Below are 23,366 nucleotides of genomic sequence, written 5' to 3' on the forward strand. Positions count from 1 at the left end.
TGTCTTCTAGAATGGTATTGAACAGGTAGCATTCTTTCCCAAAAATAGATGTTATTTCACAGTTACTGTCAGCAGATCATTAGAAAACACTACTGCAATTTGAAGAAATAGAATCATCATTAATTAATCATCATTAGTAAGGAATAGTAAGGACTGTTTGCATCTGAATTGTTAGGTAGAATGGAATGTTGTTGTAATCGAAAGCTTCATGTTGAATAATGCAATTTCATATCATATTGTTTTGTGGCTGTTCACAACAAGTAGGAGTCTTCTTTTTTCCAGATGGTGTTTAAGAAGGTTTTTGAAAAATATATTATTGATGCGGCTACCCCTTATACTGTACCATCTTGACCGTATAGGTAGTCATGGCAGTGATTTGCTATGATTTTACTTGGCTGCGTTTCACTCTTTTAAAGCTGTAACTCCAAAATAGTAAAACAAAAATAATAAAATATAAACACCTGTAGAAAACAGTTTTGCATAAATAGTTTTTTGTCAGTAACAAATGACCCGAGAGGTAATCTGAATAAAATGGTCACCTCTCAAAATAAATTGAAAGTGTTTGCATAATCATACCTTTCTGTTCATGGGCTACAGCGTGCTTCCATGTTGTTTTTTGTAATAATGTGTTTTCTCAACAAGCAGTGATAACTGTAATATTATGTATGGGAAACTACAAGTGAGAGGGAATATGGACATGTAAATGTTACATTAATGTCCCACTATTGGCAAGCCTAAGCCTTTCCAATAAACCTGAAGTCAGAGGCAATATCACCAGCAAAAAGTCTTGTTAAGGAGAATAGAAAATATACCTCATGTCCATTTTACAGTAAGTGAAAGTGTTCAGACTTCGGAGCACGAGTAGAGTTACAGCCAGAATATTATTATAGCATACTGCGTACCTCGTATATAATGCACAATCTGTAGAGAACATGGAGAATCTTCTAAAATGTGTACAACCGTACACATTCTAGTCTGAGAAATATGCTATAAATTAGAAACATTATTGAAAGAAACCATTAGCCAGAATATTTGTCTCAATTTGTTTTTGCGTATTTGAAGTTACGGGTGCAATGATCTCAGAACACCCTTGCTCAGGAAGACTTTGGATGTCCTTGGGACACTGTGGCAAAGTGGTTAACAGTGTGCAGGTGCAGGTGATCAATAAACAGACAGACAATTATAATTCAGGTGCAATGTTGTTTAATGATTTGAAATTCCAGTGCTTGACGGCAAAACAAACAGTAAACAATACATGCTAAGTAATACAGCAGCGTGTATTACTTTATTTATAATTCCCGGGTTTGTCCCCAAATAATAGTCCTGTTCTTTATACACCCACACGAAACACAAAACACATACACAAGTCCATTAGTGAGTGAATTAGTGGTGCAATACAGTTCTCCGTGATACAAGTGCAGGGATGTTGTCCGGTTTGGTGCTGGCCTTTGGTGACAGCTCTTGATAGTGTTAGCCATCTAATCACAATAAACAAACTGTTTTTAGACACAACAGTAGAAACAAACAAAACACTTGCGTTTTCACCAGTCTCCTTTTAGGTTTGTTCTAACCATTTACAAAGGAACATACCACATCACTACGTCCCCTTTCTATACCGTCACCCATGACCCCTTGGTCAACGAGCGCATCCGCTCCTCCAATCCGCGAATGCCACGCCGTTTCCCGTCTGGGTCATTGGTTTTGTGTACCGTAGCTCCGCCCCCTTTCTAGACTTCCGCCTAACCCTGGGAATGAACTGTCGTGCCATCCAGTCTAGGGTACTCTGTCCTCGCAGGTAGGGAGGGAGATCTAACACCAAGAATCATTCGATCTCTGTCACAAACACTTATTAGAACCTACTGGATTTTGGTATTTCTCCACAACTTTACTTCTAACAATATATGCATTTTGTACACTTTGTTAACAGTAACAAATGATCAGCCTACCTGATTTATTTATACAACATTGGAATTACATATCTATGTATACAGTATGACCTAATTAAATTCCCACTTTTATTGACATATGTTTCAGCTAGACGTCATACTGTTTTGCCATAAGTGTTCATGAGCAGATTAATTCTTTCCCGCTGATGGAAACATCAACAGTCCAATTCAGTCCAGCCATTTGTATTGTTTTTACATGAATTTTGTGTTTGCTTGATTTATATAAATTACTGTATGTGCAGCTATGTTTCATTAGCGCATTTTCATACCTGAATATCGCTCTATGCAGCTAGAAATCAATATCTATAAAAAATGAAAATCAACATTTTTAACTTTTAAGTACATGTGCTTAAATGTGAGGTAGTAAGGTATGTCATCTATCTTAAGCAGTAAATTACCAGCAGTGGATTGGTTTGGACAGTTTGCTTTGGCCACATCTATAATTTCCCTTTTAGCCCAGAGGCAGGTGAGTTGAAGGTTGGTCTTGGTCTGATGGAATAAAAGCTGAACCAGTTCAGGTAAGAGAGGTAGATATAAAATTGAAGATCAGTTTATCAAGGCGCTTTACTGTAATTCCTGTAATTATCAGTGGACTATCAAGTCTGCTTCTGAGAAGTGTATGCTACTCTTCTCCATTGAATGGTGCTTGTAATATTTTGTGTTTGTGGTAATTTGTTCACCATGCAAACAAGGGACATTTTCAATAGGGAATTGCCACACATCCCGTTTTTCATGTTGTCTGCTTTAATAAAATCAAGTAGAAATATCACCTTTACTTTTGTAAACCTGGAAGTATAGAAATTGCACTAACCCAAATTCCATGCACACAAAGACTCCTCAACTGTGCTAGGTCTGTCATATTGAAGTTTATTGCCACCTCTTCTGGCACAAATTTCTTCAAACTGATAAAGGTAAAGATTCCCTCCCTTTCAGTTAATATCTCCATTCATCACTTAGACACTCTTCTTGTAGTGCATCCAGTGGCTTGTCAAATAGGCAGCTCACGTACCCTTTTTAGCTGAGTCAAACCTGCACGAGACTGTCCTCAAGCTCCCAAGTTTCATGCTGCTGTACAATATAAATCAATATAACGCTATGCTATAAGCTCTAAAAACTGTAACAACATCCAAAAAGGTGTACTGAAAGCCAACAAGGACCAGGTGAAAGCTAGGGGAAAAGAGTGATACATTACACAACTCATTCCACAGATACCGATTAAGAATGTATCCTCTGTGAGTATGGGCCTCATCTGTTATCTTCCTGTGTCATGTTCTGCTCAGCTGTGTGGGGATTCATCTGAATTGTTTTATTAGGCTTGGAATCATTTCCTATCCAGCAGGGACTGTAAGATTGGGCATCAAACTGATCCCCAAGGCAGCTTTGCTAAGGAAGAAAATTTACCTACTCTCAAGATAGGTGACTAACCTGCCCCATAATCAACCATTTGAATTAAATGCACCACTATAGAGAGATGTTTGTAAACAGACTTGTCACAGCTGTGTGTGGGCATGTGTCTGAACTAACTGGCGGGGAAGTACTTGCATTTCCAGAAAATACTTTAGATAGGTATTACTGTTAATACAATAAAACTTGTCTAATCCAGCCCTTCTACATACTGGCATTCTGTATATTTTGGCATGATTTTTAGGTCCCACCACAACCTTGTTATAATGAACAGTACAATGCCCTTTACAAGCATCAGTCTGATGCTGATAATCAATGTAAATCAGACTGTGTAATCCGGCACTGGGTCATGTGATTCTCTCTTTTCTAAGTTTAAAAACTAGTATAAAAAACAAAACAAAACAAAAACAAAAGCAAGACATTGCGCATCTACTTTATTATTATTATTTATTTATTTATTTATTTATTTATTTATTTGTTAACAGGCGCCCTTATCCAGGGCGACTCACAGTTGTTCCAAAATATCACATTACAAAATATCACATTACAGATAAGAGCACTTATAAAATACAATAAAGTAAGTAGTAAATACTCACATGTCTCACTGGAGCCATTCTCAATTGTGCAATTGTTAAATAGCAAATACATCTTCAAACGTCTGCACAGCGAGTGGACGTTTATTTCTCCTGAAAGAAAATTTGCGCTTATCAAAAAAGCTGAATGTTTACTGAACCCAACACAAAGAGAGCCAAGTGAAAAATTGCAAAGCAAATCGTTTCAGACATTGCCTACTTAAAAACAATATGGAAAAGACCTGAATGCCAACAGAAAGCACCTAATTGCTGCATGCAGGTACAGTATGGGAATAGTTTAATCAGGCTCGTGTTAATAGCAGGTAAAGCTTTTTTGGAGACGTTGTGTTTAAAGTTTTCTGAGGTATTATTGTGTTTATTACACTGTGTATGTACAGTAATCTTTATTTTTATTTTTATATTCCAATATTTCTCTGTAGATTTTTTACAGCAACTCTGTAATCCAGCACATTTTTCCAGTGTCAAGCAATGTCGGACTGTACAGGTCTGACTGTATTAGTATGCACTGTAGAGTTATGTATTACATTGGGGTTCTGTTTTAATGATCTAAACAATCGCGGATCTTAGCACTGCTCTTTCAGTTTATATTAGTCATCTCCGTGGTCCCCTCCATGGCTGTTTGGTTGATCTACTACACACAATACAAATTCATTGCAATAAGGTCAATGAATTATTGGATTTGGGAATCTTGGAACAGCAGTATTTAGCTCTGGCTCTGTTTAGATCATTGAAACAAACATTCTTATAAAACAAAACAAAAAACATGATGTGTAATCTTAATAAAGAGAGGAGGGGGGTAAAGAAGCAGATATGCATTCCATACATCAGTAAAGCAGTGTTTACTGTGTAGGGCCACAGTGCATTTGCTGGGGCACACAGTGCTTTATAAATAAAGCATTGGAAGATTCACAAAGATTCTCTGTGTATAATTATCATTATTTATTTCTTAGCAAACACACTTATCCAGGGCGACTTACAATTGTCACAAGATATCACATTATTTTTACATACAATTATATATATATTTTTTTACACATTATTTTTACATACAATTACCTATTTATACAGTTGGGTTTTTACTGGAGCAATCTCAGTAAAGTACCTTGCTCAAGAATACAGCAGCAGTGTCCCCCACCTGGGATTGAACCCACAACCCTCTGGTCAAGAGTCCAGAGCCCTAACCACTACTCCACACTGCTGCTACTAATTTCAGTTATGACAGGTACATCCTAATATATAAAAAGGAGGCCCTGATAGTCACAGTTTCTAGTATACTGAAGTATAATGTAAGTCATTTTGAAGAGTGAAATGTGTGTTAATGTTCAGAATAGTAATTACTGTAGATACAGTGTGGTATAGGCTACATTTCATAAATTGTTTAATAATGGCATCAAGTAGCAGTGTTAGTTATAGAAACAGTATTTTTTTTTTCACCATGCAGTTTCTCTTTGTTTTTGCTCAAGCACACTTCCATCCTATCTAAACCTCAACCAAGCAAGACCAGCAGGGTACCATGGCATATTGAAAAGTCATAAGGGATTCTGGAAGTATATTATCTGTGAGTTGATGCTCAAAGTCTGAAAGCTTTACTTTACTTTACTACATAGATCAATGGTAATATATTCAGGGAATATTGCACTAGTGCTCTCTTTAGAATGGTGGGCATGCAAAATGCCTTAACCTCTGTGGTGCCTCAGGATTGAGTCCAAACACATTTTTCATGCTAAATTCGGTACTTGGACTGTCGTCCAAGTAACTCTTTGTGCTCTTTGCATAAATTTATAAACTATAAAGATGCTATACATGTTAAACTGCTCAATTGTACTTGATCAGATTGTGTTAAAGGAATTATAAAATTATAAAATTGGTTCAGAAGATTTATTTAGGAACTTCCGATTTTGTTTCTAGTTTTGAAATATTACATCCAGGGTTGATTTTTTTTTTTTAAAGGTTCATAATAAAGCTTGTATTGAGCATGCGAAGAGTGAATATCACTGATCATAACTGTGAGATCTTGAAATGACAGGTAATCCTCTGATAGAAATACCAACATCTACGATTTGTGCGTAGTGACTACTACTTTGAATGGTAACTAACGACAGCAGAAAAAAACTTATTTTATTTATATACAGTATGTATATATATTGCTATGTGTTTGTATGCCAAGTGGCTTGCAGGGAATGCTGTTCACCCATTTCTGAAATCCACAACAAAACAAAAGCATTTTGCCAATCTCATAATCAGTATGTGTACATGGGCAGCAATGAGGTTTTGGATTCAACACTAACAATATTAATACACAGTGAAATTTGGTCATATGATCAACACAGAACATGTATTTTTGTGTGAAATGGAATCCATGAATAGAATAGATTAAGCTAATTAATTTCCAATGTTGGCATCTCTGCTGTGATCTGTTGATGTTGACTTCTATAGATGCGATCTGAGAAAGAGTTAGGAGTGCAGTCTTAACAAGCTAACAAAGGTTTTTCAATAGTATGACAATTGTAAGTGTTCCTGCCTCGTCCGTACTTAGGCTTGGTTAAAACCTCTGCATTCAAGGACAGAAATGGAAAACAGGTCAACATACATATATAAGGATATTCCCAGAATAAAACGAAAAGTAAAAATAAAACAATAAAACAAGAGCTTCCAAAGACGTTGATCAAAGAAATATCTATGGCAAATAAGCTCTTGTGATTTTTTGTTGATTTGTTTCCATGTCTTTCTTGAGGCATTTCTAAGTCAGAGAATGTTGTGTGTTTATTTAGTACTGCATATCTGGCCTTAAGGTCAAAAAGCTGGACAGGGATACAGCACATCCTTGTTCAGAATTCCACCTGAGCCACTGTGAGACTTACTGTGAGACCATTGGGGAAGTAACATGTTGTGAGCAACTGTACAATAAGGTAGAGTGCAAGCAGAACAGTCTTTGCCAAACACCACAAAAACAAACTGAGAAGGGGGTGCTGCTGTCAGATTACAGTACATACAGTTTTTATTAATATTATTTCAAATTGTGTGGGTATGCATCCTGGCACTGCCAGGTTTGTTGGAACTTGACCACTCCAGAATGGTCCTGGGTCATAGCCAAGCTAGCCCTGAGGCATATTCTATTAATCCATGTTGTGAGTTGTTACCTTTTGTACTGTTTTTTCTGCAATATGACATTATACTGAGCATTGTTTCAGAGTCATTATTGATGCTGCTGTCTATTCTGCTGCACACGAAAGAGCGGTGAAAATGTCTCATGGATAAGAGTCTATTGGAGACACCTAGACATACTCCTGATTGAGATCTATATACTGCCAAATTCAAAGATAGAGCTCAGCATTGTAAGATGGAAAGTGTAGTGTGAAATGATTTACTGTTTGGCCCAGGATCATGCCTTCTGGACCGATAGGAGCCTCCCTCGTTTGAAGTGTGACCTCCGACGTCGGTCAGAGGTCACCAAGGCAGGGTGACAGAGGACCACTGACCCCCCAGAAAGTTGCAAAGGAGGCATTGGGGAGGTGGAGGAGAAAAACTTGCAGAACAAGTATTGGAAGGTGAGCCTGGACTACATAGGTTAAGGAACCAATAGGATTAGCATAGTGAGCTGAGCATTGCCCCTAGAACTATGGCACGCCTCTATTTAAATCAATCTCACTGTATACAATGTTTGCCATTGGTATGAAGTGATACTGTGTTGGCCATGCAGTGTTCAGTTCTTGTAGAGCTGTAATTTTAAAAGATTCTAGCATTCAAGAATGGTGCCGTAGCCAACCTGAATATCTGCTCAGGCTGCTAAGATTTTAGCAAGTTTGGAAGCAGTAATCTTAATGTCATGCATACTTAGCATGACACAATAGCATTCGAATGCAATAGAATTTCTAAGGGTCAAACATTTTAAGAAAATGAGAACTATGATGTTGTTTTATTATTGTTATACTAATAATATTTTTATACCTTGTCTATTATCATTTTAATCCCTCCTGCTATCCTTCAAAATACAGTTAAGGCAAAAAGGGACCTCCATTTACTGTACATTATACAGCAGTATGGAAAGGGTTTTTATAATGGGAGATTGTAAAACTGTAATACTGAAATTCAAGAACATTTGATGGATAATGTTTAAATTTGTTATGCTACAGCTCAAAACAATATTAGTTTGCTCCCATCATTTTCATTGTGTAAGAGGGAGACCTTCTAATTTTACACATTACACCCTTTGTGTTTTATGTACTTTCATGAATACTTCCACACTGCAGACTGATGCTGATAATCTGACATTCTGCTTATCTAATGAAAAAACACAATTTAGCCACATTGCCAGATTGGAGAATTATAATGGATGCTAGATTAGCTTTGTACTCTGAGCCAACTCCAGTCTGTAATATATGGGACCGATGACCAAATGGAATTGTAATGGAATTTCTTTCTCTAGAAATTATATTTACCCGGTACTTTTAGAATTTGTTTTTGAAATATTTGTAAGTTACTTGAATTGCGGGGGTCTGTGACTGACAACAGTCATGTAAGCCTTCTTTGTGAGGCAGATCCTGCAGTTTACTGCCAGTTTACATATTCTTGTGCAAGAGGCTTTATTTTCATGTCATGTCATATTTACAGTAGAAAAACTACATAAGTATGGCAGTGTAAATTATGCACAATAACATCTACTACTACATCTTCTATTTCATTGAAAGAGTAGTTCTGAGAGTTCTTTGTGTTGCTTGTTATGTTAAGGCAGTTAGATTTTAATGTCCAAAGCCGGCACGAATTGGATATTGCCAGTTTCTTAAATAGTAGTACAGGTTTGAGCCCCTTTCAAACGGCAAAACATGGTACCAAAATTCAGGACAAAACAAGGTACCAAAACTCGGGTCAAAACATGGTACCAAAATCCCTTTACAGGACAAAATCTGATTGCTTCCACCTAGTGCCCCATAATCAAGCACTAACGACCTTTGCCTTAGTGTTAGAGTCTTGTTCTGTTATCAAAATTAGGCCTTGATAGTTTAATACAACCAACTAACTAACAATTGTACTGTGATTCCTCAAGCAATTAACATGTAATCCCAGAGAGGAATCAGCAAACCTAGTTATTAGTTAATAGAATTACAGGCCTTTTGTGTCTTGTGGATGTCTGCTGCTGTGTTAAGTTAAATTGCTTCTTTCACTCTTGTTTCTTGAACTGCAGTGTGCTCAATTAAGCTTGATTCCTCAAAAGACTGCAGTCTTCTCAAAGATGTACAGTGCACTGAGCGGCAGGAAAGCACTGTGAAGTGGCAGCTCTCATCTGAGTGTGGCATGCCAGAAAATGTCAATTAAAGACAGAAAGAGGATGGCTCGGATTGTGGAAGCCAAACACTCACTAAATAAACATGGGTTATTTATGCAATGCAGATAACAATGAATTATGCCACTGTTATGAATCATTCATAATTACACATGAAGCAAAACAAACAAAAGAAACAACTTTATTTTATTTTTTATAACTGAAGACCATATGCTCAGTATTATAGAGTAGTAGCACTATTGATCTGTTTTTGGTGTTTCATTTGGATTTTGATATTGCACTGGTTTTACTTTTTCCACATCTGCATACAAAATTCCTAAAGTAAAGCAGCTATCATACTAATTACTAAATTTGTTAACCTTATTAAACAAGTTCGTGAGCGTTTTAATTCATCAATATTGTAGCGGGTGCTGTGCCCAGAGTCAGCCTCTTCCTTGAAGGGGGCTGGCTTGCAAATGAGGTACGGAGGGATTGGGAAGTGTCCCTGCCAAACAACATGAGTTTTAATGGAGAATTACTCTGGTTAAAATGGACTTGTTTAATCCTGTTCCACAGGCAGATGCTTTGCATTTAATAGTACAGTTTTCCTGTTTCACAGGCTTGTCTTTTGCGTTTAATATGTACAGTTTAATACATACAGTACCATTTTATTACGTAGTTTTCCTGTTCCACAGGTAAATATTATAATGTCCTGAGGGGGCTCTCAGACTCCTCGAGGAAGAGACATCCCAGCAGTTGGGTGACACCCGGGGAGTGCCACTATTGGTGAAGGGGTAATCGGATGACGGGGAACCAGCCAACCAGGGTAGACTGGGGGCGGGGCCTACGAGGTGATAAAGGGGGCTCCGTGTCGTCAGAGACACCACGACTAGAAATAGCATTAGTTTGACGGAAGATAAATCGCGAGGTTGAGGGTGTAAAATCCATTGCTAAGGTACATTGCTGGCTCCGAGCTTGCCTGAGGAAGCCACGGATAGCAAGAGGGTGTCCGCAGGGTAAAAGGACATGAGGGAAGGATAGGGATGGAACCCGACCGGTGGAGAACAGTGGGAGGTAGTGAGGCTAGAGAGAGGGAGATGAAGGAGAGCGAAACCAGAGGCTTGAGAGGGATCGGAGGAGGTGAAGAGGAGCTGGCTCCAGTCTTGTGTGTGTTCTCCAACCCCCCCCCCCCCACCAAAATTCAGTCTTGTCCCCTTGTTCGATTTCATCACCTCACTACGACCAAAAAACGCTATAATAAGGTACATCTGGGACAGTAAATGGCATTTGTGACATCAGGCAGGAAAAATGTTTTTGTTGGCACAGCCATTGTACAGTTTAAACGTATAACGTATCCAATTTTAATTACATTTAGCGAAAATATAAATTTGTCAAATGTTAGTACTTATTACATTGTACGGCCCACAGGGGCATGTTTTATACAAATAATAAACTCCCATTCTTTGGCAGTTAAGCTTTCTTGTATTTACGGTACTTATGTTCGCAGTTACATACAGCATTTCGAATTGTGTTTACTACGTACTTCGTTTATAAAGTACTGATTTCCATTGCCCCTTGGAGTCCGTTATAAGTGGAGTGCACCTGTATAAGCCTAACCTGAAAGTAGAGATGGTATGTGTTAAGGGAAAATGGAAACGACAGCTGATTTACACTATAGTCTGAACTTGTTTCCATAAATAATGGTTATTTTTTCTAAGCTGGATAGCATTAATAATGAAGAATTCTGTTTACTGTATAAAGGCATCTTTTGTAAGGAAACATATTTTTGCTGATTAAAGAAACAGCATCTGGAGGTATTGGCAAGGAGGCAAAAAAAAGGAACATGCAATTCTGTTAGGATAAAAAAAAGCACACTGCAGATTAACAAACAATAATAAGAAGAGAGATGACTGGCTCCCGGATAATTTCCCTTTTAGGACAGGAAGAGGAATCAAATTTGTCCTTTCATCAGTTGCTCACTGACAGCGTCAATTCTGTTCTACAGTATTATTTGGTGGCACCTTTCCACAAGCTGCAGCGATGACACATGGAATTTAGCAAAGCAGGGGAGTTTTAATAACTACCTGCGAGACACTTGTGAGAATCTCAGCAATAAGCCGAACAGAGGGAAGTTGAGTGGACACTCATCAACCCAAAACAGCAAGGATGAACTAATGAAATCAAGCTGGCTGTACAACCCTGAGTATTTTGTACTTAGATCCAGTTCACCCAGTTAATTTGGGTTGCTGCAGTATGTTCTTATTGATATTTTTATAGCAAAAGTAAGCATTTGTGGCATAACAAAATATGTAATTAAAATCCATGACATACGGTATTTCTACCATGGGCAAGGTGAGGCTATAACAAACAAGTACTTGGACCTATGTCATAGATTTTTCATTAAACATCCTCTACAGTACATATATTTTGTGTGAAACTGCCTTGCTATGTTATGAATAAACAATTTAAATACATATTACAATTTTACACCAAAATTTTGTTGTGAATAACATTTTTTCAAGGGAGATTTAATTGGTATTGGACTTTTTTGTCAGATTTCAAGGTCTGTATCATTTGTTGTGCGAGGACGTTATTTATCATCTAGAAGGCGATTACAAGGAAATATAATTTTAAAAATAAAACTGGATTAATCAGTGATGCCGTGGTTTCACATTTGTTTAATTGTTTTAGTCTAGACTGACGGCTCACAACACAAACCCTGAAATCTCCTGATTAGATGGATGAAGTAAAGTTAAAACTGTTATTACTGAGACTAATGATGAAAATAATTTTGTATTTCCAGTTTAAGCCATAGCAGTTGATTCAGTTTGTGCTAATATTGCCTTAAGTGCTATGTTCCACCTGCTTTCATGTACCCAGAAGACAGAGAAACAAATAGCAATGATGGAAGATAAATAGTATTTTTTACTGTCATAGTGGACTAAAACATTTAAGTCGAGTGACGTGGAAAAATCTATAAAACTTGTAGAAGGCGGTTTAAAAAATGTGAGAAAATCACATAATGTCATTTTTGATTAGTGAGCACCTCAGAATTTCTCAAAACTTTACCCATGTTTTATATGCAAAATCTCATAGCTAAGATCAGCACTCCAGATAAGGTTTTGGGTTATTGAGTAATTTACTCTCCAACTTAGACGCTAACAGCATGATTTTTCCAAAGGGGCAAAGTAAGAACTAGGTCGCAAAGTGATTTCTAAAAGCTGATTTGGGTCACTAAGTATATGGCTGTCAAAGGGTTTAGATTAAATGAGTCATGTATTCACTTGTTGACACTTTAAAAATATAAATCAAGTGACGTGGTTTTAAAAATAAGTTTGCGACCTAGTTCTTATTTTGCCCCTTTTGAAAATCATGCTAATAGTGAGTAAAATGTATTTTAGGTGATTAAAATGCAACATGAGTACTTCCAATAAATGATGTACATACTTTAATGCTAAAGGGGTATAGATTAACTACAGCCTTACATTTTAACTGTAATGTTGCTCTGAACTACTGAACACGAACGTGGTCTGACAATAAAAAACAAAAACAACAATTATTCTTATTTGCTTTATTGACCACAAACAATATAACTGTGAAGCAAATAAACACAGAAACAGATTTTTTTTTTTATTCCAACGCTGCAGATGGAATATACTTAACAAAAGGCCTGCATGTACATACTATATATTTCTAAAGAAACAATATTCTATTTATTATACAGATTTACCTTCCAAAAATGTGGTTGACATATAGGTACATGATAGGTTAGTTTGAGGGGGACTAAGATGACACCGAGAAATCCACAATCAAGAATCTAGTCACTTATTCACCAGTCACAAACATGCATTGCAAGTGAGTGGATTCAACTGTATTTAAAAAAAAAAACCCTGAAAACCCGGACTTATTGGTCACGTGTATCTGGCAATTCCCAGGCAGGCTACCAGCTGTCCTGTCATTTCTCTAGCTACCGCATGCAGTATATTCTCAATTGACCATTGAGACGCTGGGAACCAACCAAGTACAAGAAGCTTGAACTCAAACTGTGCAGCAAAATAGCTATGCATATTCGTTAAACATTTCATTTAAATATCATACGTAATTCATATGTTTTCAATAAGTAAAACCCCCTTTATGCAACTTATCTGGAGCACATGTGTGGTATCCATAACATAATCAAATAATGGTGTGCTAACCCATTGGTTGATTTTACATGTTTTTAATACATGTAATCATTGCTGAAAAGACTGTTCTAACAACTGTGAGGTCATGTAACGGCACAAGAAGGGCCTTACCAGGCGATAAAGCCCTCTTGTGAGGGTTCTATTGCTATTAGAAAATGGCAGAATTAAAAAAAATATATATATATATATTTAAAGTTGTTTTTATGCCCCACTAGTTTTAAATGCTAATGAATACAAAGGTTTTCCTCAATATTCCATGAGTAATGCGTTTTGTTCAGAATACGTGGTCTGTTTTTAGTAATTAAAAATCTGTAATAGCCTTCATGTGTTAATGTTGGTCGTGCTGTTTGTTCAGTAACTTGTTCAGTGTGTTCATGACGTTTACTCAAAGCCTCCTGGCTTTGTTAGAGAAGAGAGCACAGCACCTGTTATGATATGCTGAAATAAAGTTGCTGAAAGTCATCAGTCTGCATTAGTTGTCTGATTTCTGACAGCAAACTCTATTCTCGATTTTTTTTTTTTTAAACGTTATTTGCTATACTAAGCTTAAATAGACAGATTGATCATATAGGGCAGCGAGGAAGCAGAGGGCGCGTACTGAAATTGAGATTTTCTTTTTTCAAGCAGAAAAAAGGTCAAATATATAAATCAATACCATGTTTTACATATTTACTATCACAGAGTGATTTGGAACAGAGATTAAACATAGTTTGAACGATAACATTTGAAGTTCTTTACCAGAGATTCAGGTTAAAGGAAATCTCTGATCCATTTTCTAATGGCAATGGCAGCACAAGGCCAGGGTGCTGTGGTGATGAAAGTTAAGATAAAGTAATTGTAACATAAATCCTTAAGCTATCTCGAGACAAGTAAACATGTATTTGGATACCTTCTCAAGATATGCCTTTAGCTATGTATAAACAATATTTTACTTTAAAATATTCATGGTTGTTACCACAATATCCTCCTTCAAAACTACATTCATATCCAAGTGCAATCAAAAGTTAGACTTAAACATATGAATATATATATATATATATATATATATATATATATATATATATATATATATATATATATATATATATATATATACACTACCGGTCAAAAGTTTTAGAACACCCCCATTTTTCCAGTTTTTATTGAAATTTAAGCAGTTCAAGTCCAGTGAATAACCTGAAATGGTACAAAGGTAAGCGGTAAACTGCCAGAGGTTAAAAAAAAAAGTTTAGGTTACTAAAAACTGAAAAATAATGTACATTTCAGAGTTATACAAAAAGGCCTTTTTCAGTGAACAAGTAATGGGTTAACAACTTACAGCTGTTCTGCAGCAATGGAAGTAAATTGAGCCTTGAAAGTTGATGCTAACAATTCCTACAGGTGTCCCAACTTTTGTTGATTACTTACAAACCCTCTGTCTGTATAAAAGCAGTGTTGGATCAGACTGTGTTACTACACCCTCTTAAGCATTATTTGGACAGTATTGTACTGCAGGAAGTAGTATATTGCTCTCATAATGGCGAGAAAAAGGCAATTAACAAAGGAAGACAGAAAGACCATTATAACCATTAAAAGTGTAGGTCTTTCCTTTAGAGAAATTGCAAAGAAAGCCAAGGTGTCAGTGAGTACAGTTTCCTACACCATCAAAAGGCACTTAGAAACTGGAGGAAACTCTGACAGGAAGAGGTCTGGCAGACCCAAAGCCACAACAGAATCAGAAGACAAGTTTCTGAGAGTCAACAGCTTGCGTGATAGGCGGCTCACAGGACAACAGCTTCAAGCACAGCTTAACACTGGTCGAAGTAAGCAAGTCTCAGTTTCAACTGTGAAGAGAAGACTTCGAGCTGCAGGTTTGACAGGTCGAGTGGCAGTAAGAAAGCCATTGCTAAGATGGCAAAATAAGAAAAAGAGGCTTGCCTGGGCCATGAAGCACCGCCAGTGGACTACTGAAGACTGGAAGAAGGTCTTATGGACCGATGAATCAAAATTTGAAATCTTCGGTTCATCACGCAGGGTTTTTGTACGCTGTCGAGTAGGCGAAAGGATGGTTCCTCGGTGTGTGACACCAACTGTCAAACATGGAGGAGGAAGCGTGATGGTCTGGGGCTCTTTTGCTGGATCCAGAGTCGGCGACTTGCACAGAGTGAGTGGCACCCTCTGGTATACGCCTAGTTGGTCAGGGGTTCATCCTACAGCAAGATAATGACCCAAAACATACCTACAGGCTATGTCAGAACTACCTTAGAAGAAAAGAACAAGACGGTAGGCTTCAAATCATGGAATGGCCAGCACAGTCTCCAGACTTAAACCCCATCGAGCTGGTTTGGGATGAACTGGACAGAAGGGTGAAAGCAAAGCAACCTACAAGTGCAACACATTTGTGGGAACTTCTGCAACAGTGTTGGGAAGAACTTTCCGAACAATATTGGATTTCTATTGTAGAAAGAATGCCACGAGTGTGTTCGGCTGTTATATCTGCAAAAGGTGGCTACTTTGATGAGTCAAAAATTTAGATTAAATTTTGTTAAACAAAACGATTCCATGATTTCTTTTTTTATCTCCAATTGTTTATTTGTTCTATGCTTTAATTTCAGAGTACATTGAGACATTAAACTGCGTAAATTTCAATAAAAACTGGAAAAATTGAGGTGTTCTAAAACTTTTGACTGGTAGTGTATATATATATATATATTCTACAGTACTCATAGAGTTCTGGCTATAAATATGATTGATTGATTCAGCATATGATACTTTTGGGATATGCATTTTGTATCAAAGCTGCCGATAGGCCCCTCCGCGGAGTGACGTCCTCGGTCCTGCCTCACCGAGGTAATAAATAGTCACTGTGCAGAGACATCAGTCTCTTTTGCATTGACCCGCGAATGCAAGTGACCTAGAGCGATTGCAGGGGGCACTGTGGAGCCTGCGCACCAGAAATACTTTGCGTAGCGCTTGGAGGGTGCGGAGGAAAGGCCTGGGATCCCGAGACTGATGATGGCTCTCGTAGGCTGGCTGCAAGATTCTCGTCTGAGAACAGCACCATTCTATTTTGCAGGGTGCTGTCCTTGGACCCGGTGCAAAAAGAGCAGGATGACCTGTCTGCCAAGACGTGTATTTTGAGAATGTTTTTGAACTCCTGTTGTAAAAAAAAAAAAAAAACTACTTGCATTCTATTAACAGCACAACTGATTGGGTTTCCATTTAAGTCTTAATAAATCCCTCAGGGATAGGCCTGTTTTGGCATGGGTGGGAGGGCATCTTTGGATCTTGTTATTGCAGTGGTGACAATGTGAGAGCTTTCTTTCATCAGTAGTCTCTTTTTAGGGGATTAAAAGGAAGGTTAATGGATTCTCAGCTGTCTCTGATGCAAAGAAGAGATTACCAAGTATTCATCTAAATGTGCAGAATTCAATGTATAAGTCAGTGGATTGTATGTACAATTGGAAAGCTAATTGACCTAACATTTATTGTGTGAAACAGCTTAGCTCGGTTTAGCCCTTTGAAACCTGGAGACAGGTTCCTTCATGGTTTTGAGGTAGGCAGTAGTCTTAGTTCCATGCAGAGGCCTACACTACACAGTTATATTTAACTAAAGCCTGTACAGCTCCAATCACTTCAGTTTGTATGCACTGGAAATGACAAAGTGCCTGATACTGCCACTGAGGTCATTTATCATACAGTAAGGTTTCGTTTTAGACTATTGTGCATTTAAAACAAAGGTCTGTATATTATTCCCTGCCAGGGAGACTTCTGCTGTCCCATTGTTTGCTGGAAGTTCAGGACTGGAAATCTCTAAATGGTCTATTTTTAAAATCATACAGTAATATCATCAATAGTTCTTTATCAATGTCTTAATGTGCTGTAATGGGACCTTTTTTGGGGAGATTTGATGTCAGGTGTGATTTGATTTTTGTGTTGTTTGATCCCAAATGCAAAATACAGTACTAATAGAACTGAATAAAGGAAACAGTTAACATTAAGGAAATAAAGTAAAACAATAGTGACAAATGGATAGGAGACCCCATTTCAGTATTTATATATAAAAAATATTAAATTGATAATATGACAATAGCTTCTCCTAAAATAATAACTGACACCCCTATATTATCCCTGCGATCTTTGAAGCGTAGTGTATAATGAGTAACAATGAACTGCGAATAGCAAGTGAAAACCCAACAGATTATTTAAAGGAACTCTGGTTGAATTCAAAAGTAGCATTCATTTGTAGGTAGCACAGTTTAATTGCGTAGGTTATATTCATCTTGTTAAGACTTTCATCAATTGCACTGCAGCTCTGTAGTAATTATTTAGTAATTGTTCATTAACTATAGTATGGATGTATGTATGCACTCTTTTGGCATTTACCCTATAAATGCCATTTAAAGAGTTATATATTCTATTATTAAACATGTAAATTAATTTCTTTTTAATATACAGTTAGCACAATTTTCAACTGTAAATGTGAACAACATTAACATATTTATATTTTGATATGAATTAGGAATAAAGAACTAACTATTTTAGATTCATACATTTATATCTAAAACAGACAGACAGACACTGTTCTGAGAAACTAAACATAAAATAAAACACATAAACAGCTGTTACAAGATTTGTATCAAAGTGCAAACTCTAAGAATCGTATGCATTATGGTGTTATAGCACAACACTGACACAGAAGTTACTGTATAAACAGGTTTAAATTAGAAGAATGTATTGAGAAGATGTTTTTGGTGCTGTGATTTTTCCATACACAGTCAATTCTCGTTAAAATGAACTCAGATTAGACGGATCTCCTGATACAATGAATTTTCTACATGACAATCCTTCGCTTATTGTAAATGTACTTCTTATAATACGAATTCACTGTTGGTGCAAATTATTTTGGAGCTCCCCCCAGGCAAGAAAATTTTGAATAAACTGAATCCCCATAGTTCTAACACCCGAGTGCAAAGGATATTGGGAAATGTATTAACCCGCATCCACATTAGCGCCTCTGCTCCTCTATTTTAGTGCTGTTTTGGGACTACTGATCCTATGATGCATTTCGAGTTGCCATAGTGGTCCCGCATCAATGTCATTTCCATGAAAACATGCACTATCCTTTCAGACCAAAGAGGAGGTGTTGAAAGCAGTGGATAATGCACCATCATACAAGAAAAAGAAAGATATTGCTGCAGATATAAACATTCCTGCAAACGCTGTCAACCATTCTGAAAAACTGGGGTATCGTAATACAGGTCTATGATATATATATATATATATATATATATATATATATATATATATATATATATATATATATATGTTAAATGGCGTATAGCCAATAAATACTGTAGGAGTATACCTTATCCGAAGTGAAAGGCAAAAAGAGATTGAACATTCTGCGCAGTGACTATTTGATCGGGAGGCGGGACCCAGGACGTCACTGCGCAGAAGGGCCTATCGGCAGCTTTGACATAAAATGCTCAGAAATACCTACCAAAGGCAAGCAATATCCCAGAAGTATCCATTGGTGGTCGTCTTCTCATTCGTCTTCTCATCCGTAACGATTTTTTTGCTTTGAGCAAACAGCATAATAAGTTTTACGTTTGACGTGAACTCAAGACCTGATTACTTTTAACATCACTGGTTGATTTTCTTAACACGTGCTGAGAGTTTAATTAGTGTCATGGGTTTTTGTATAATTCTAAATTGTAGTAAACCCTAAAATTGCAAGTCAAGCTGTAAACAACCCTAACCATGGCATCATCTTCAATGACAGCCATAACTTTAAAACCAACAATTCAAATGTCCTTTTTCCATTACTCTCCCTGGAGCAAATAAGACAACATGACTCACTGGGCTGTCTTGTTACCATGGCAAAGCACTTTTGACACTTGTTTTACCCATGTGAGAAAAAATGTTTGTTGTATCCATTAATTGGTAGTTTGTGGTAATGGAATATATTGTTGTAATATAATATGTTGTTAAATTAAAACAAGGCCATGACCTTTTTGAAATTCAAACTAACAAGTCGCCAATACAAGATTTTGTCTTCATCACAAGCCTCCCTTTACCAAGTCATCAACTTAATACTGCAAGTATAACGGTTGCACTTGGGTAGCATAATTCCTTTGGTGCAGACTGCTGTCTTATAGAAAGAACAGATATTGTAGCTGATCTAGCAACTAGTAAAAGAGCTGTCACTCATACCTGTTTCTGCATTGCATGTATTATTTTATAGTTAAACCTCCAGAGTATGTACTGTTTTCCTTTAAACAAATATAACAAGTAACTCTTTGACCTTCCAGCAATTAAATCCCTGGGCAAAGACAGTGTATGTGTTGTCTGTCAGCAGAGCTGCACCCACATGGCTTTCATGGCAGTTCTGTTGAAGTCCCTGTGGGTAACACTGCACTATCATGTATTCTGAGTCTGAAATAATTCAGAGTTACATGTCAGTATTTTTCTCTTAGCACCTTGCACTGGTAATTCTAGTAATGTTGTGAGGGTTGGCTGTGCCAGCTAGCACCTGGTATTCTAAATTGCATTTTAAAGGTCTATGGTGTAGTTTTATCTTTGTTTTCCCAAGACGCAGAGACAGTTATAATTATGATGCAAAAACAGAGTTCATTGTTCTCTACAAAATGCAGTAGCTTATATTTTTTGTTGATGTGCTAAGTGATCTGGATGGTTTAGAATGTTTGTTATCCAGACAGACACCAGGGTTTTTGTAAGTCTTTCTTGAACTTTGAATGTATTACCAACCCTTCAAAGATTGAAAGATTATATTAAGGTACAGTATAGTCCAATCTTAGTTATTTTAACAAAAGGACAATAACAGCACGAATGCAAGGGGGAGTGTCACAAAGACGGCCAGAGTGGGTTGCGTCAGACCAGAAAGGAATTCAAACACAGAGACGGTGGTTGTGATGAGCTGAGTGCAATGGCTGCACTCAGCGTTTAATAACAAAATAAAAGGTTTAAACAACGGAATACAAAACAGGACACGGCACTTGCGCCAAAATAAACAGACATACAAAACAACTAACACTAAACAAACGGTGCACGGAAAGACCAACAGACACGGTGAGAACAAACACTTATATTTCACGTTTTTACTGATTTAACTCTCCTCTCTCTCTCTCACCCGTTCTCCTCTTCCGAACACCCAACCACGAGTGACTAAACGTGCATCTATTTATACTGTTTGTGCTGGGATTCAATTACTAATTAATTATTCACTTGAATCCCAGCACGTGAATTCATTACGTGAAACCCCGTGTTCACATATTATATTTTAAATGCACGTGCGTGATGTGCAATCCCGTGCCTAAATACAAATATACAATTTAAACACACGTGAAACACAGACCTGTTTATATCCCGTGTACCAATCTATACACCAACATTAACATACGCACGCATATATACAACACATAACACACAAATGCACACAGGGGCGGGGCGCATTGCCACAGGGAGACACGGCTGTCAATGCAAAATTAGGGCTGTCAGTAACAGGAAAATGTAGATCACCATAATCTACATCCACTGTATGCACATGTACAGTATAATGTATAAGTTTGACATGCCTCAGACCCTGCCATTCTCAATAGTGTTTGCTAAATCATTTCCAAGTTTCTAGATACTGCATACAGTACTGGTCATATGCCTGAGCCCACTACCTTTAACTGCTTAGATTGTAAAGAAATGCTAATGTTGCTGATTGTAGAACACTACAAATATATGTAGTAATCTTGATTTTTGCATTTTTGTCATTATAACTCAGACCCCATTCACACTTGTGATTTAATCTTGGCAATTGTGGGAGTGCTCAGACTTATGACAGCTATTGTATGTAAAACTCAAATGGACCAATGGATGACCGACTTCATTATAAATCCACAGTGGGGGGATTATAATAGTGTGCAACAAAAAATAAGGGCAAGGCCTGTTTGTATTGCAGGAGAAATGTTTGTATTACTTCTTTCTCAATCCAAACAGCCTTTAGAACATCAGCTGGAAAATGAATGACAAAAGACTTTGAGTTTGCATGTTTCTTTCAAAAAGGCCACTTTTGCCTTGATGTGGACTTGCGGGGGGATTTGTGTTACTGGAATCTTGATGTTGTAACAGAATGCAGTTCTGTTTCAATTACAAATTACAAAATAAAATGTTTACTAAATTGCAACAAGTTTTTCTTTTTTCCCATTGAAATGGCTTCTTCAAGAACCTGTTTTAAAAGATGGGTAACATGGTTTAGAGCCTTGACTCAAAGGAACTGTCTAGATAGTATTGGGAAAGGTTGACAGTAATCCCCCCTCCATTAGTTGATATGTTATGTTTTTATGTTTTCATTATGTTGAACTACCTGATTGATGTTTGTTCATGTTGGGTTCCCTCCCAACACATATTGTCTGGATCTTGCACTTTCCTATATAATTAAGCCATATATCACTTTATTATTAATATTTCCTGACACAAGAAGGCTTGAAAGCCTGGAGCCAGCACTCTGTACAGAAAGCAGTATAAGAAAATTGCAATAGAGATGATTGTGCTTGTCTCGTGAGGAAGATTAACACCCAGTCTGAAAATCACCAAGTTTATGCTTCAAACCATGTGCCATTTCTATTAAATGTTACATGATCACACTTCGCCTTTTTTAGATTCTTTCAGGAATTGACAAACTGACAGCAGTTCCTTTGTAATCACATTTTGTGTTTTACCCAAATGGTAGATGATTGCACGTTGTAGACTGTTGCGGCTATCAATCATTCGATAACACATTAATTGGAATTCTGGCACATGAAAATAATGTGAAGGATTTAACACCACTTAGATATACAGCATTTTTCATAATTATTTATTATAACTTGGCAAAAATAAAATAAAAATACTGGTCCTATTTAAATGGAAAGTAAGATATTGTAGCTGTTCATCTACTAGACAAAAATTCACTGGAAAATATATGGGGATTTCTCAACTTTGAAGATCAAAGTGTGTCTGGGTCAGCAGATTTCAAAAGTTAATTCTGCTGCCATTACTGGCATTAGTACTGAATGCAACCTGTCAGCAGTTTGCAAAACAGGGATTTACAGTGGTCCTGTTGAATCTTAACAAATAAGGAATCACGTAAGAAAAAAACAAACAAACAACTCGTTCAGATTTTAAAGTTGCCAGTTCCAGAATATGGTATAAAAGTAAAATGCGGTACAGCATTGCGGACGTCAGTTTGTATACAAATACAGGGAGCAGTTCTGTTCAGGTTGACTGGTTTCAGTGACATGTCTGCCTGCCTGACCAACCGTCTGAGTTCAGCTAATGACTGGAGAAGCTGAGCTGGTGTTTTCTTGTTTTCTTTTTAAAAAGTAAAGATAGGGCCACTTCTGGGTGAAATATCACACCTTTCTATGGTATTTTCTCTTTGCTTTACTCAAACTCCATTAACAAATAAAGATTACTTTGCCTTTCCTCTAACCTGATCTCTTCTTGTTTTAATGGTATCAATCCATGCTTTGTGAAATAATGTGGTTGCAGTACAGTAGGTTACTTTGAAACACAATCAGTCAAGTTTACGTGTAAATGAGGATCACGCCATAAAAGTTTGGCCGATAACTGGTACAGTTAGAAAAACATTTTTAAAAATGATTCTCCAAAAATCACACCTCAGCACAAATCTGTTGCAACTACTTTGATCCCAGAGAGCCGGAAATTTCTAGGATGTCCACAATGGAAAATCAAGATTAGGGCCTATGTGTACATCTGAAAAATACAGCCTGACAAAATGTTTTGGTTTTCTATTGTGGTCAAATCTCAGGTGATGACACATTTCTAACCTGACTGACCACAAGCATGGCATACTTATAATGCTTTCCCTCCTAATTTAAAAAAGACAACAACTGTAATCTGTCTCACGTCCACTGTGAGGGAAATGCACCTACTTTTATGATATGTCTTTTGGTTTATTGTGTTTTATGTGGATTTATATGGAAGT

General features: G+C 37.1%; 1 protein-coding gene across 7 annotated transcripts in view; it reads left to right on the top strand.

Annotated features, from left to right (window-relative positions):
- LOC117419752 (SH3 and multiple ankyrin repeat domains protein 3-like) overlaps positions 1-23,366 on the top strand; it is a 276,153-nt gene that overhangs the window by 54,090 nt on the left and 198,697 nt on the right. The gene's annotated exons all lie outside the window — the stretch shown is intronic.

The sequence above is a fragment of the Acipenser ruthenus genome, chromosome 14 (genome assembly GCF_902713425.1).
Source record: "Acipenser ruthenus chromosome 14, fAciRut3.2 maternal haplotype, whole genome shotgun sequence".
In the NCBI taxonomy this organism is placed as follows: Eukaryota; Metazoa; Chordata; class Actinopteri; order Acipenseriformes; family Acipenseridae; genus Acipenser; species Acipenser ruthenus.